The sequence below is a fragment of the Lepidothrix coronata genome, unplaced genomic scaffold, assembly GCF_001604755.1.
Source record: "Lepidothrix coronata isolate B3197 unplaced genomic scaffold, Lepidothrix_coronata-1.0 Scaffold60, whole genome shotgun sequence".
NCBI classification, from domain to species: Eukaryota; Metazoa; Chordata; class Aves; order Passeriformes; family Pipridae; genus Lepidothrix; species Lepidothrix coronata.
The window spans coordinates 785606-799076 of NW_016690240.1; the positions used below are offsets into that span (position 1 = coordinate 785606).

Sequence of the window (13471 nt, forward strand, 5' to 3'; positions counted from 1 at the left end):
CGGCAGCTGCCGCCGGTCCCACAAGTTGTTTTCCTCGTGGCGACCATTCAGCAAAACGCAGGATCCTTTCTCCAAGATTTAAATTTCGCGGATGAATTACCATACAGCGGTTGCTTAGCAACTAAATTCAAGCCGGGCTAAGAATATGCAAGCTTTTTGTATTCTCATTAATAAAAATGCCACTCTGACACAGCAACCTGACTTTGGATCACTGCAACTTCTGTAAAAGCCATAGGAGAATACAAACGGGCTCCTCCATTTAATTACAGATCAGAGTGGCTTGAAATGTGATGTTTTGTTAATCTATCTTCCTAAAAGCGATGTAAAAAATAACGGCTTTTCAAGAGCAGTGGAAAACTACTTTTTTAATGGAGCTGTCTCCTGGTGCTACTGATGGCTGTAAAGCGAAACCTTTTTTTGAGTCACACTTTCAAGTAGCATCCCTCCTTCCGTTTTGAGTTTCCTGAAATCAAAAACATTAAGACATTTGTAGCCACAGGGGAAAAAATAAAATAAATAAGCTGCAGCAAATTAGCGCATTAGAGAGGAGAGCATCGCTCGGGAAAGGGAATAGGAGATTAAAATTGTCAAGGTGCAGCCCCAGCCAGGCAGAGATCCACGACGCGGGGTGCAGTCTGTCCTTGCTCAGAAGCAGGAGTCCCTTGCTCCGAAATGGCTCTCTTTGGCATAAAGTGCGTGGGTACATCGGCTGGGGAGGGCGGGGGAAAAGGCTTCAGGGACACCTTGTTGAATGTTTCTCTCCAAAATTTATTTCCCCTTCTGCTAACATTTACTTTAGATTGCTTTCAGATCGCCAGAGATAAGATCTTGGAGTTAGATTCTGGCACCATGCACCCAGTCTCGTATATATGGGAGAATGACCTCATCAGGGGAGGACTGTGTGTATAGATAGAATAATTTAAACATAGACTAGACACCTACATATAAATCTATATATAAAGATGTGTGTGTATGATATAGATAGATATATGTGTATGTGTGTGTATATATGCCTTTAGCAGTACCAAAAACTTCCCTGCCAGCCCCGCAGATCCCCGGCAGGGCTGCCTTCCCCCACAATGTTCGGAGGGAGTGCTGCCCCCTCCGCGGGGCAGTGGGGGGAGCTCCGGGGCTCGGCTGCACCCAAGGTGCTTGGCAGTCAGGGCTGGGGCTGCCTCTCCCTGCCGGCCATCGGCGTTGTGTGGCGGGGAGGGCCGCCTCGGGACCGGGCACCGACTGCCAGTGACGCTGTTCGCTTTTGCTAATGGCTGGGGGTTTGGTTGTGGTGGGGTTTTTAGCAACAAAGAGTTAAATCCAAACTTTTTTCCCTTTTTGTTTCTTTTGTTGTTTTTGGTGTTGTTTCCCCCCCCCCCTTTCGAGATTTCTGAAATGGAGCCAGAATGGTGTAAACCCCAAGCCACGTTAAAAGTTCAGGCATGGGTTTTTTTCTCCGACGGGACTTGTCTGCAAGAGGTGAAGGGGAACTTGTAGGTCTGTCCGAGCTGTGCAGATCACTGAGGAATCAGGGGTTCCCCCGTCCTCCCCACTCCCACTTCTCTCTTTCTCTTTTGAAGTTTTCTTTTCTGCCCTGAAAGAGGGAGGATGATTTGAAGGGGGGCAGTCAAAAGGGGAAGGCATTTTCCAAACGTGAGTTTGTGGTGGAGGGAGCTCACTCTCTCAGCAGGATTTAGTCTCTACTCACTTTAAAACGTAGAACAGCAGAAAAAAATCCCATATAACAAATACTAAGGGAAGAAAGGCAGTGAAGTAAGAACCTGTGAAGACTAGAGTCCCCTTGAAACTCAGGTTTACCCAAAGCTTTAGCAAAGTGTTTTGCTTCTCTCTCCAACGTTTATAGGATGTGTATCACAAGACTACAGCATAAATAATCAGATTCCATTCCATTTTGCATCTCTCTCTAACAGAGTTGAGATTAAAAGCCAAAATTTGAGCACAGCCCTTACAGATCAGTTGAATAGTGCCAGTGCATATGTTTCCAACTCACATGTTGAAAACTGTACCTTCAAACTTAGGCTTGTTTCTGATAGCTTGCATTTCTTCAACTACAAGGCGAAAAAAGATAAACAGAACTTTTCTGAACTTTTCCTATTGCGCCCATCCATGGGGAGAAAAGACAGTATTACATCAGCTCTATACCTTCAACACAAGCAGGGAAGGTTTAGCAAGAAAAGCTCACTGGTATACCACAGTGGAAAACTTTATTTTAGACTTGGGACAGTTCAAACCAATTTGACACCAGCACTGAGCACCACAAAGTATTTGGTTTGGGAACAAACTCCTCTGCGGTAGTGTGAATTGTCGCTTGATGCCAGATGCATGGTTACTCCAAATGTCCCCTCGCTGCCTTTCTTGTAAGGCTCATGGTACACAGGAGAGCTTCTACCCACAGAGACAGTGCTTTTATATCAGACCACTGTGCCTTGCTCCCCAAAGTCCAGATCTCGGGGCTCAGCAGAACTATTTTTTCTCAAAAGGAAAAGGGGGAAAATGGATTAGAAAAAGGGAACTAGCTGGGGACTGTTACCCTCACTGGTAGTAGGCCTGCTCTTAAAAAACAATGTCAAGGCGCTGTAATAGCATGTGAAATGACAAAGATAGATGCTATTTCTTCCTGAGGTCCACACTGAGTGGAAAAAGTCAAAGGGCTGTTGACTGTCTTGTGTATGGGGCCATTCTTTCAAATTGAAATGAATTGATTTAAAAAAGCAAGGACTGGCTAATGGGGAACCTGGTATGGCTGCTATATTTACGTGCATCAAACTGAAATTTAAACAATTTGAGGGAACATGAGCTGTATAAACATTTTATATATAGTAACATTTTGTTAGTAGTTTTGGAAATGCTTGATGCTACTTCCCTGTCATCGCTCCATATAGCTGACTATACAGCATTCAGTTCACGCTACAGTCGAGCAGGAACTGTTTGCTCAACAACTCCAGGCTCCACTTTCAACTGGAGTACTAATGTACACCCTGAGCTGGCCACAAAAAAACAGGTAGCCTGATGTTTTTAGACCACTTCACCAACCAGGCAGATAAAATACATAAAGTAAGTGCATAACTGTAAGGGAGCTGTGGACTAGAGGGTCTTCTGAAAGGTTGGTTTGCTTGTTTGGATTTTTCCTGCCTCTGTGTGAGTGCAGTGAGGATCTTCTGAAGCTGAGTTTGGGCTCATCTCTTCACCTCCCCTCCACGTTCAAGACATTGCAAATATTTACTAAGTACAAAAGATATGAGAAGTGCTGGGCATTAATCATTATTATATCCCTTCCCTGACAGGAAATGGGCCCAGAATAGCAGAGCTGAAATTAATCTTTCTAAAAAAAAATGAGTTTGTAAAGAATTGTTCTGGAGTAACATACATTTCGTTCATCTCCTGGAGCTCTCATTCAAAACAGAGGTCTGTCTGCCCAAGTGGGACATTTCTCAGAGAACTGTAATAGATATTTGTTCCAGCATCCACACTAAAACTACAGACCACATGTAAGGTGCAAAGCTCTAGATTTGTTTCTCTCTCACACACATATGCATCCTCACAAACATGCAAATCTACACTCCTTTCTCTTCCTAATATAACAAAACATTTTTATGTTTTGTTATACATTTTTATGTTTTGTCTATTTTATGCAGATCCATAATCAGATGTGTACCAAAATTTTTAACTCAGTTTGCTGAAATTGCTAGATTGTCGAGGAAATTAAACTAAACAAGGAGATGTGTGAAATGTTGAACTTTAAATGCCATCCACTAACTCGAGAAGAAGAAAAATGAGTCAATAAACACTCAGGTTTCTGCTAATTTTAGATAATCATGATTAAAAGAATAATTTTGTTAGATTTTTTAATTTTAATTTTTTTTTATCATGATGAGAATCCCCTTATGCTGTAATAGTGGGTATTTGAAGGTAATGTCCTTTCCCTTTTGATTTGGGACTGAAGAACGGGGTTACGGTGTCTCCCCTTGGTGTTAATGACGGATACAGAGACGTTTAATCTTTCAAGCGGTATGTGTATTTCTGTGAATACTAGGCGAGATGACAATATCATTGTCAGCAGCTCAGAAGAGGCATGTTTTACCTGAAGAACTGGTCTTGGGCTGGATGCTGCTGCTGTTCTGGGTTTGGGGTTTGTTTTTTAATTGCCCTGCCTATTCTCTCAAGTCCATATTAATGCCATACGGCACGGCTGAGGCCAGGGCTGAGTGAGCCCCGTCATTAACAATAGCATAAACAAAGGAAGGGGACCAGTTACCTTGACATTCGATGCCCGCTTTGTTCCCGAGCTTCCAACTGCATCCTGAAGCTCATATAGGGAAGTATCGCCTACGGGAATGCATAATCCACTCCAGCTATTGTCCCAATCTCCTGGAAAACAAAACAACAGAACCAAAACAAAGATGACAACACACCCCCTATCCGCAAAGAGCCTGCGAATGGTTTCATCCCCTCCTGCTTTTCCCCGCGTTTTTCCTGGCCACTCGTGTTACTGACCCGCTCCCCACAAGCGCTGCCCGCTGTAGCCCAGAGGCGTATCCCGGTTTGCGCAAGCACCCCCCAGCCTCCTATTCCCCAGTTTCTAGAGGAAATGGGTCTGGAGACACCCCCTCTGTGCTCTGCAGGGGAGTAAGGGGAATGAGCGCTCCTGTGCCTGCGCAGCCCAGCCGTGTCCCTCCAGAGACCGGGCCGCACCCGGGGGATTCCGCGTTAGACAGGGCGGCCCGGCGGGGTGAGCTGCCCTCCGACCGCCCCAGCCCTGCCCGCCCCCCCGGCCTTTCAGCAGGCGGGAGGGTTTCACCCCCTCCCGGTGGCGCGGCGTGGCCGAGGGGCAGCGCGACATCCCCATGCACCACCGCGGGGATGCGAGGGAGGCGGAGGGCGAACGTGTCCCTGTGTGTGTGTGTCTGTGTGTCTTCATTGTCCTTCCAGCTTCGCCCTACCGGAACGGTTTTCCCCGAGGAGGGGCCCTCCCGGCCTTGCCCTCCATGCCTAGCAGCTCCTGCTCTGTAGCCCCCTGTTTTGGCAGAAAAGCCCGGAGCAGCCCCCTTGCTCACGTGCAGCCGAAGAAGCCTGCCTGGAGCGGGAACATCTCTTTCCTCTGCCAAAATAATTAAGTTCCCCAAACCGAGTTTCATCTTCCCCTTTCTCCTACAGTCCTATGCTGACCGTCGGAGCAGAGGGACGAAGAGACACCCTCTCCCCCAAGTATGCAGGGGTTGGTTTGACCCCATCCTTTCCCGCTTCAGGGGCAGCTTTTGCTCCCGCTGCACTCCGAGGGGAGCAAGTTCAAGCCCTGGGAACCCTGCGCCTTCACCTGTGTCTTCGGGAGAAGATGAAGGAGACCTAGTGGCATAGCCTGAGGTAGAGGGGAGGCCTGGGGAGACAGATCCCAGCTGCCGCCAAATCCATCCTCGCAATGTGCCTGTATGTGGGGAGAGGGGAGGCTTACAGGGGTAGTGAAGGAGGTAGTTTGAACCTAAAGCCTTGCTTCAAAGGTTAAGAGCTCCCTCGTCAAAGGCTGCCAAACGTTACTGGGCCGAAGAGAGGGGAGAAGGGGGGTGGGGGTGGGGGAAGAACATCGACATTACTGCAATTTTCAAAGCACTGAAAATAGCTCTGGGAAATCCCGAGGATCCGCCACCGATTCTTTTTTTTTCCCGGGACATATGCATTAGGGAAAGCTTTTCCCGGATGTGTTTGTGATCAAGGCCAGCGGGAGCTGCGGCTGCCTTTGGGGTGGAGGGGAGGGGAGCTGCGGGCCGGGGCTGCCCCCGACTCCCCCCCATCCCCCGCACCTGCAGCCTCTGGCTGCTCTGGGGACCCTGCTGCTGCCGGCTCTGTGACCGCCCCCCAGGCCGTGTTGGGAGCAAACCCACTCCCAAATCCTCCCCTCACCCCGGCCCCCGGGCCGTGCTCCCGCCGGGAGCCGCGGCGGCCGGGCAGGGGCCGGCCCCGGCAGCCCTTTATGCGCAGCGGTCAGCAGCCGGCTTGTGGGTTTGCAGCTGCATGCAAATAAATCCCTGGCAATAATCTAACGCGCGTGTGCTGCCCCGACGACAAAGTGCCGACACAAACGCAAGTGCTTTTGTTTGTTTTTGACCATCTAGGTCCCGCAACCAAGAGAAACAAATAAAACTAGGGAGGGAGAGGGAGAAAGTTGATTAATACGTATGTTCCATCCAACGCATCGTGCTTTTGTGATATACGAGAGCCGAAGATTTGTCTCCTGCACCTTTACGAGATCTGCACAAGCACCCATCCCAGCTGAAGGAAACGATTCCACGCGTGATGAGCAGGAACGACGTGTCCTGCCTACCCGACCGCCCACTGCACCTTAGTTACTATGTTCCCACGTGGAAAACACATCTCTTTCCTCAATTTTCAATTAATTACAGCTGTATTAGATACGGGACCGGTGTGTGCGTGTGCGTGAAATTTTGTACCCTCTCTTCTGTTGCAGGTAGAAGTTTTTTGTTTGTTTTACTTCTCTCCAAGAAAGGTCTGTTTGCATGTATAGGGGTTGGGTTGTTTGGTTTTTTCCTTGTCCTTTTGTCTTAAGCAAAAGCTGAGTTTTTGGGATGGGATGAAGGGAGAAAAAAAGAGAGAGAGAAAGGAAGGGCATCTTTGAGAAGGAGTTGGAGTGGGAAAAGAAAAGAAAAAAAAAAATCAAACAGCAAAAAAATCCCAGCAACCCAATTCCAGAGAGAAAGGGTGGGCATAGAGGTTTTCCAATTGCCATTCTGCAGACTGGCATTAAAAACAAACAAAGAAACAAAACAAAACAAAATACACATTGAAGGCTGGTTCGGGGGAGAGCTTTACTTTTGTGAAGTGTAAGTTTCTGAGGACAAGAAATTCTTGGTGACGTCTAGTGTCCCCCGGGACAGGCTCGTCCCCCCGGAGCCGCCGGAGACCGAGGGGCAGGCAAGGCGCGAGTGCTGGCTCTCCCTCTCTCGCCCCTAACTTTGTGAAAGAGGGTCGTTATCGTTGTGGAAAAGATCGTTTCCCTGGCAAGAGAGGGGCAGCTGGGCTCCAGCCCCTCCCTGCTACCAGCTCCCACTGAGGGTGTGAGCAGTCGGTGCGCGTACCCCAGCTCCGACGGGTCGACCCCCGTCTTTGCTCGGTCCACCTGAGCCAGTCCCACTCCACTTTCGCATTCCACCCCTCGTGGAGGGGATACTCCCCCGTAGCCGCCGCACTGGGCAAACAGGGGCAGCCCTGTGACCAGCTGGCCAAACCGCGGCCCTGGGGCCTCCCCCCTGCACATTGCCCTCGGGGTCTTTCCCAGACTTTGCCCTACTCTCTCAACTCTTCTCTCTGGCCTTACTCTTCCCCAGCTTTCCCGGCCGCCGCCCCGCTGAGCCCGGCACTCCTACCACCTAGGTCTCGCCAGCGGCGGGGCAGCCGGAGAGTGGCAGGGCGGGGGATGACCATACCCTTTGGCATCTCTCTCGGCTGCCTGCCTGCCCGTCCTGGTTTTTCCTGCCCTTAGCCCTGTGGCCGCCGCTCTGGCCTCCCTGGCACGCACAGAGCACGACCCAGCTGCCTCTTGTCCCGTCGGGGGCCTTTTTTCTTCTCTCCCCCCATACCTTCCTGGGCACGGGCTGCAGCCACCCCCCCCCCGCGAGAGGGCTCTGCGGAGCCCTTCAGCCTCGCTGCCCACCGCTACTCCTCGTCTCCGTCGGCAACACAAAAGCCCTGAGCAAAGCGGCCAAGCAAAGATGGCACAGCAAAGCCGGTGCCCTCCCTGCAATGCTAACTCCAAAGAGGAAACTTCCCTCCGGGGCTGCGCTCCTAAGCCCAGGACTCCCTTAACCTTTGCAGCTTTCGGTGGGAGAAGGAGGTGTTTGTCACCCAAGTTTCCTCTCGTACCTTTATGTCACGCGAGGCGGGACAACGTTGCGCCTGTTTCGCAAGCCAAAAGGAAACTTCTGAGCGATGGGCTCGGTGCCATGGGCTGGGAAGGGTCTCCGGATCACACCCCTGCCCTACACCCCATACACAACCTCCTCGCCTCTCTCTTTGAAACTGTGTTTAAAACAACAGCTGAAACACAATTAATTGTAACTGATTAACATGGATTAGTTTGGCCTTCAAAGCACTTTAAGTCAATTCAGCAGCCATAATAATAATTAATTCATTAATAAGTACTATTGGTGCTTCACCGCTAACGCCAAGAAAAGTTTCCCTGAGAAGTACAGGTGGCAGGGAGTGCTAAAATGAAAACATTCGCATGCAACTTTTTAACCAGAAGGGAAAGCACTTTGGTTATATTTGGAGACATGTGTCTCACACATTTCCCCCGTTTTTTGTAAACTATGTAAGAATAAACATTACAGCTCTGGGCTTTTAATTTCTCCAGATGGAACCATAAAGTACCTAGTAGATTTTTTTTTATATATATACTATACAATTGAGGACACATGTCTGCTTTTCCCGATGAGGACCGAGAAGCAACTTAATTTGAAGGCATAACTACTGAACCACATTTTGAATAGCACACTCGAACAAGTTCACTTTAAAAGGCAGGAAACCGCTAAGAGCACAGCACTGAAAGTTGCTCCTTCCCACTTGAGCTCGCCCGCCTGACCTTCACATACACTTTGTCGTTTCGCACACACTTACAGAAGTACACACGCGCGGAGGTGGCAGGGTGCCTAGCCATGGAGGGGGCTTTTCCAAGGCGGTCGCATCCCCAAGAGGCTCCCCCAGCTCGCTGCAGGCTGAAGAGGCCGGTCGGGATCCCACCTTCGGCGCGACGGAGGAGCCCTCTGATCCTCGGGTGACGTGAGAGGTCTCCTCCTGCCCACCCCGGCTGAAGTAAGGGATTCACTTACCCTCTCGGTGCTCCTCTCCGCTCCTCACACACACACTTGTGCGCCCAGAAAAGCGCTCTCGTGAAGGGCCAAAGGAGGGAGGGAGCCTCGAACCCCCACCGCTCGGCTACCTTAGGGTTACAGGCATGCTGAGGGGGAGGCAGGAACCCCTAGGCTGGATGACAAATAATAATAATAAAAAAGTATTTAATAAGTCCAAGAATAAGATTTCTTGCTTAATTGTTTATTTTTTGTTTGGTTGGTTTTGGGAGCGAAGGTTGGTGATTGGAATGACCAAAATACCTTACACATCTCCCTAACTAGACTTAGCTTCCCTCCTCCTTCTCCCAGCCCCCCAACCCCCTCCCCCCCATTCTGACTTACATGTGTTTAAAGCAATGGCAAGGAGCTCCCAACTGGAGCCCTGGCAGAGGGTGCGTTTAAACTAGGATGATTTAGACCCCGAGAGCTCGGGTCCTGACTGTGAGCCTCCAGCCCCGTGTCAGCTGGGCTCTGCAGACAGTCTTAAATATGCATAACGAACAGTTCGCTTTCTTAAAGGAGAACTTACCCCACTGGAAAGTTCATGGCCTGACGGCAGGCATGGGAGCGGGGTGCGGGGATGACCTTTGCGCCGGGACAGCTCTAACCCCTTCTCAAGGTGGTCTCCTTACAACGCTCAGCGAGAGGGCTGAGGGCACCCGGCCGCCTTTCGGCTGGGAACTGGGGGAAGAAGCGTTGGCGGGTCAGTCATGGGCTTAGTGAGTTGCGGACCAGCGGCTTCACACACCGCCCCAGTCCCTCCTGTCCTCTGTGTGCGAGGGGCCGAGCCGCGCACTTGGAGCAGCCCCGCTCCGGCGGACCCCGAAGCAGCCACAGACCGGCTGCCCGAAAACTTGCGGGGTTCTACAAAGGGGGGAAACGCGGGACTCCAAACAAGAATAAAAAGTGTCTGGGGGGAAGGAGAGGGACTGATTAAATACCCAGCCAGTAGAGCCCAGGCAGGCCGTGGAGATTCCATGAGCGGCTTTTTGGAAAGGAGAAATAACGCGGGAGAGGGACGAGAGACTGCCCGTGGATTTCGCCCAGCTTCCCAGTTGGAACCGGCCGGCCCCCTCTCCCCGGCCCTTGCAGGATCTTCTCCCGGTAGGAGGGACGGCAACGCCAGGCCCTCGCTAGCCCACTTGCCCCTGGTTTTGCCCTGGGGGGCCCCCAGGGGCCGAGCCCCGACAGCCGCCGTGAGGGTGCAGGCGGCTCCGGGCGCTACCCACGGGAAAGGGGCATCCCTCTGCGGGGCTGGCTCCCCCCGTTTCGGACAAAAAGAGTGGTTTTTTTAAATTACTATTCTTTTTTCCTCCCCTCCACACACGTGGTTGTAAAGTCTGTAGCGCCATCTAACGGGAGGCGGAGGCCGGGCCGTGCCGCGCCGCCCAGGGCAGAGGAGAGAGCGGCTGGGGCGGGATCGCCTTGGGAAGTGCCCCTGGCACGAGGAAGGGCGCTGATCCTGTGCTTAAAACCTGCCCGAAAGGTGCTTTGTAACCCGACCAGGGCATTATCCTTCAGGAGCTTCCCTCAACTTCTGCGGTGTTATTTTTATTTATTATGTCGTTGTAGCTGTGAAGAACTGGTAGAGTAACTGGTTTTTTTTGGGAGAGGGGGCAGGTTAGGGAGGAGGAATGAATAAATCCCATCAGAGCCTGACACAGTTGGGGATGGAAAGGAGGAGGCTCACTCAGCCCAGCACATTTGACTCTTTCCCTTTTTTGGGAGGTCAGAGAGGGCCCCAGACAGCTGCTGCATCTTACAGGCCCCAAATTTCTGCTGCTTCTTTAGTATCCCAGAAAGCTTTCTGTTTCCAAAATTTTTGAGCACATGCTAAATTTTATGGTTAAATTAGGATGCTGCCCTTTTGCCAGAGCACTTCAGCCATGCCTCTGTCCATATCCAGATGGGAGGCTTCTGACTTGATCGCCCCAGTTCTGTTTAAGTACCGCATTAGTTGCCCAGATAGGAGCCTGCTCACCCCAGGCCCATGGCATGAATGACCAAAAGAAACAGAGACTCTCCTCGACATTTGGACTCATATAAGATCACAGCTAATCTCTACAGGTGCCTGCCTTGCTACAGCTCTTGCCACCTGTAAGGACTCAAGTTAGAATTAGAGAATATAGGTACTTCTGCTGAACAGGATAGAAATTTTTCTTTAGGTTTGAAATTTTTCTTTATTCTGCTTCTGTATTTCTGTTACAGGTACAGAATACAAGCTAAGTCTTCAAATACACATACCATTTTACTGTATTTACTTAGGTCTTCTGTACACACATGTTGGCAGGAGTCCCAAAGAAGCACAGAAATCTTTCTGTCCATACTTGAAGTCATAAAATGGTAGCGTAGCCTTCAGCTAGAAACAATTGTATTTTCATAGGCCACTCAAACTGGATGTATTTTTCAGCCCAGATTGTCCAATACCCTTGGATGTCACTTCTGCACGTGGCAAATCCTGTGTGACTTAGAAGGCCAGGTTACATTTACCCAAGGGATTTTAGCAGATTAAGTATCTGAGTGCCACTGACGTCCATTCACATTATAAAAATTAAACAGAATGCCATCACTGAACTGGTTTTATAGAATAGAAATGTTGATGTGCATATCCACAGAGAGGAACAGACTTTCCTTTTTGAGTCTGGAAATGCTCCTCTTATTCAACGATTGAGAGGAAGGGCAATTTCTGTCTACGCTGAAAAGAAAATGCATTTTTGGGTTCATGGGCAGTAGAAAACCTCTAATAGTCAGGCTAGGATATCTCAGAGTAGGCATGAAAAATGAGACACAGTCCAGTTCATTAGCTATCTATGAAGAGTTAGGCTAGAGAGGTTTATGGATAGTTCCAGTGAAGAATTTACATGTCTTAAAAGTTAGTTGTCTCAGTACTTAACTTTCAAGTGCCTTTCCCTAAGATTGGCATCCTTGATGTTGTGTTTGGCAATACTGTGAATTGAGAAGGTGCATATAGACAAATCCTTTGTGCCTTATCCAAAGCCATACTGTCCAGCAAAGGACAAGAACAGCAGAGAAGCCCAGGTTTGTGGTTGCATTGGGAAATAGAAATTACTGGTCTTAGCTGAGAGAATTTTTTAAACTAAGAAAGGAAAAGCTTTTCCTCCACTTTTACATGAAGAGTAGTGGAAGGACAGCTGCCCAGTGTCTTTCAGATGGAAGATTCCTCCTGCTTGTTCACTCCATAAGGAGCACAAATCCAGAAGGACAGCAGATGGCACATTTTGCTGTCACGATTTCCAGTTTCAGAAAGATCCTCCTGACATTGGTGAGGAAGACTTACTTTGAGCTCTGCAGTAGCAGGTATTAATTTGTTTCTATTGGGATGGGACATAAAGATTGTAATTCAGCCTAAAATATGACACCTATTTTCCCTTACTATATAATCTAGAGTACCTTGGGGTTTTCCTTATTATTCAAAGGAGTTAAGCTTTGGTTTTGAAATTACTTCAGTGTTGTGAGTTTTCTCAAACTTGAAATATAAGAATAGTTCCTTGAGCTAATTCAAGGCAATGCATTTCTCAGGTCAGCCCCAGGAGAGCCACAGGCAGGATCAGCTATGGCATGTCAAAGGTACCTTTCACTGTGCAACTTATGTGGGTGAGCCTATCACAAGCTTTTAATTCCGAACTTGCTGAAGTTGTGGTGGAAGGTTTCTGTTTCTTCAAAATTCTTTTGATGAGCCATTGGTGAATTACGTGATAGGCCTATTTGGTGGTTTTTCTGTTTGTTTGTTTGTTTGCTGCTTGTTTTCGTTTTGTTTTGTTTTCTAGGGGGTTAGTTCTGATCCAACTGAAAAAACTCTCTGTCAGCATCAAAGGCATCTCTCAGTGTTCTTCCCATCTCAGTGCAGAAAGATAAGGGGCCAAACCCTTTTGAGGTTCTTCTAGTAAAGCAAGTAGCACATGTATTCCTTTGTACAAAATTGGAGCATTCATCCACATGAAGGTATTTAATTAAAACTGGAGTAGTTTTCAGAAGTGCTAGGGAATAAGTAGTCTCAGTGGGTGCTCAGTCCCTCTGTAATTCACAGTCCCTTAATGTAGATGCCAATGTTTTAACTTGGCTAACTATCCTTAATATTTGGGTTTCAAACTTTTGGCCCACGCGTTCTGTTTCCTCAGGGCCCTCTAATCTTTAACTTTTACCATAGAAAAATCTTAATGTTTTCAAGGTTCCACCTTGCTAGCAATATGGTTTGAATCAGAAACACTGCACAGAGACTATTTTGATTTTAAACAAGAATAACCTTCTGGTTTTATTTCTGCAGGTATGAATAAAAATCTGAGAGATCTTGTGTTTTGAGCTTAGAGCTTGCCTTCTCTTGATAGCAGACAGCATGGACACCGTGATAAGGATCAGTGATACAACATGTTTTCCTTCATTAGAAACACAACCCTGACATTAAAAACAGCCTGCTGAAGAATCATATTCATTTAGTAATCATGTTATTTCACAATCAAGGGGTTACTATCCCTCCCCCTGCTCCAGCCTCCCTTTAGAACTGCCCATTTATGGACAACATCTGATATCAATAAGTTTATGATACCTATTTCTAAAAGCAATGCCTGCATTTCAAATGG

At 48.6% G+C, this 13471-nt stretch overlaps 1 long non-coding RNA gene across 5 annotated transcripts; it reads right to left on the reverse strand.

Annotated features, from left to right (window-relative positions):
• On the reverse strand, positions 1-9589 carry LOC108498549. 5 transcript variants are annotated; one of them, XR_001875218.1, is made up of 5 exons: positions 9403-9589; positions 8853-9006; positions 7888-8061; positions 4271-4383; positions 1-463 (listed from the first exon to the last, which is right to left on the reverse strand). It is a non-coding gene; the product is annotated as an uncharacterized LOC108498549 (long non-coding RNA). The 5 variants fall into 5 exon arrangements; XR_001875215.1 differs by lacking the exon at positions 9403-9589 and adding an exon at positions 9216-9327; XR_001875214.1 differs by lacking the exons at positions 7888-8061; positions 9403-9589 and adding an exon at positions 9216-9327.
• Positions 9590-13471: the final 3882 nt, after the last annotated feature.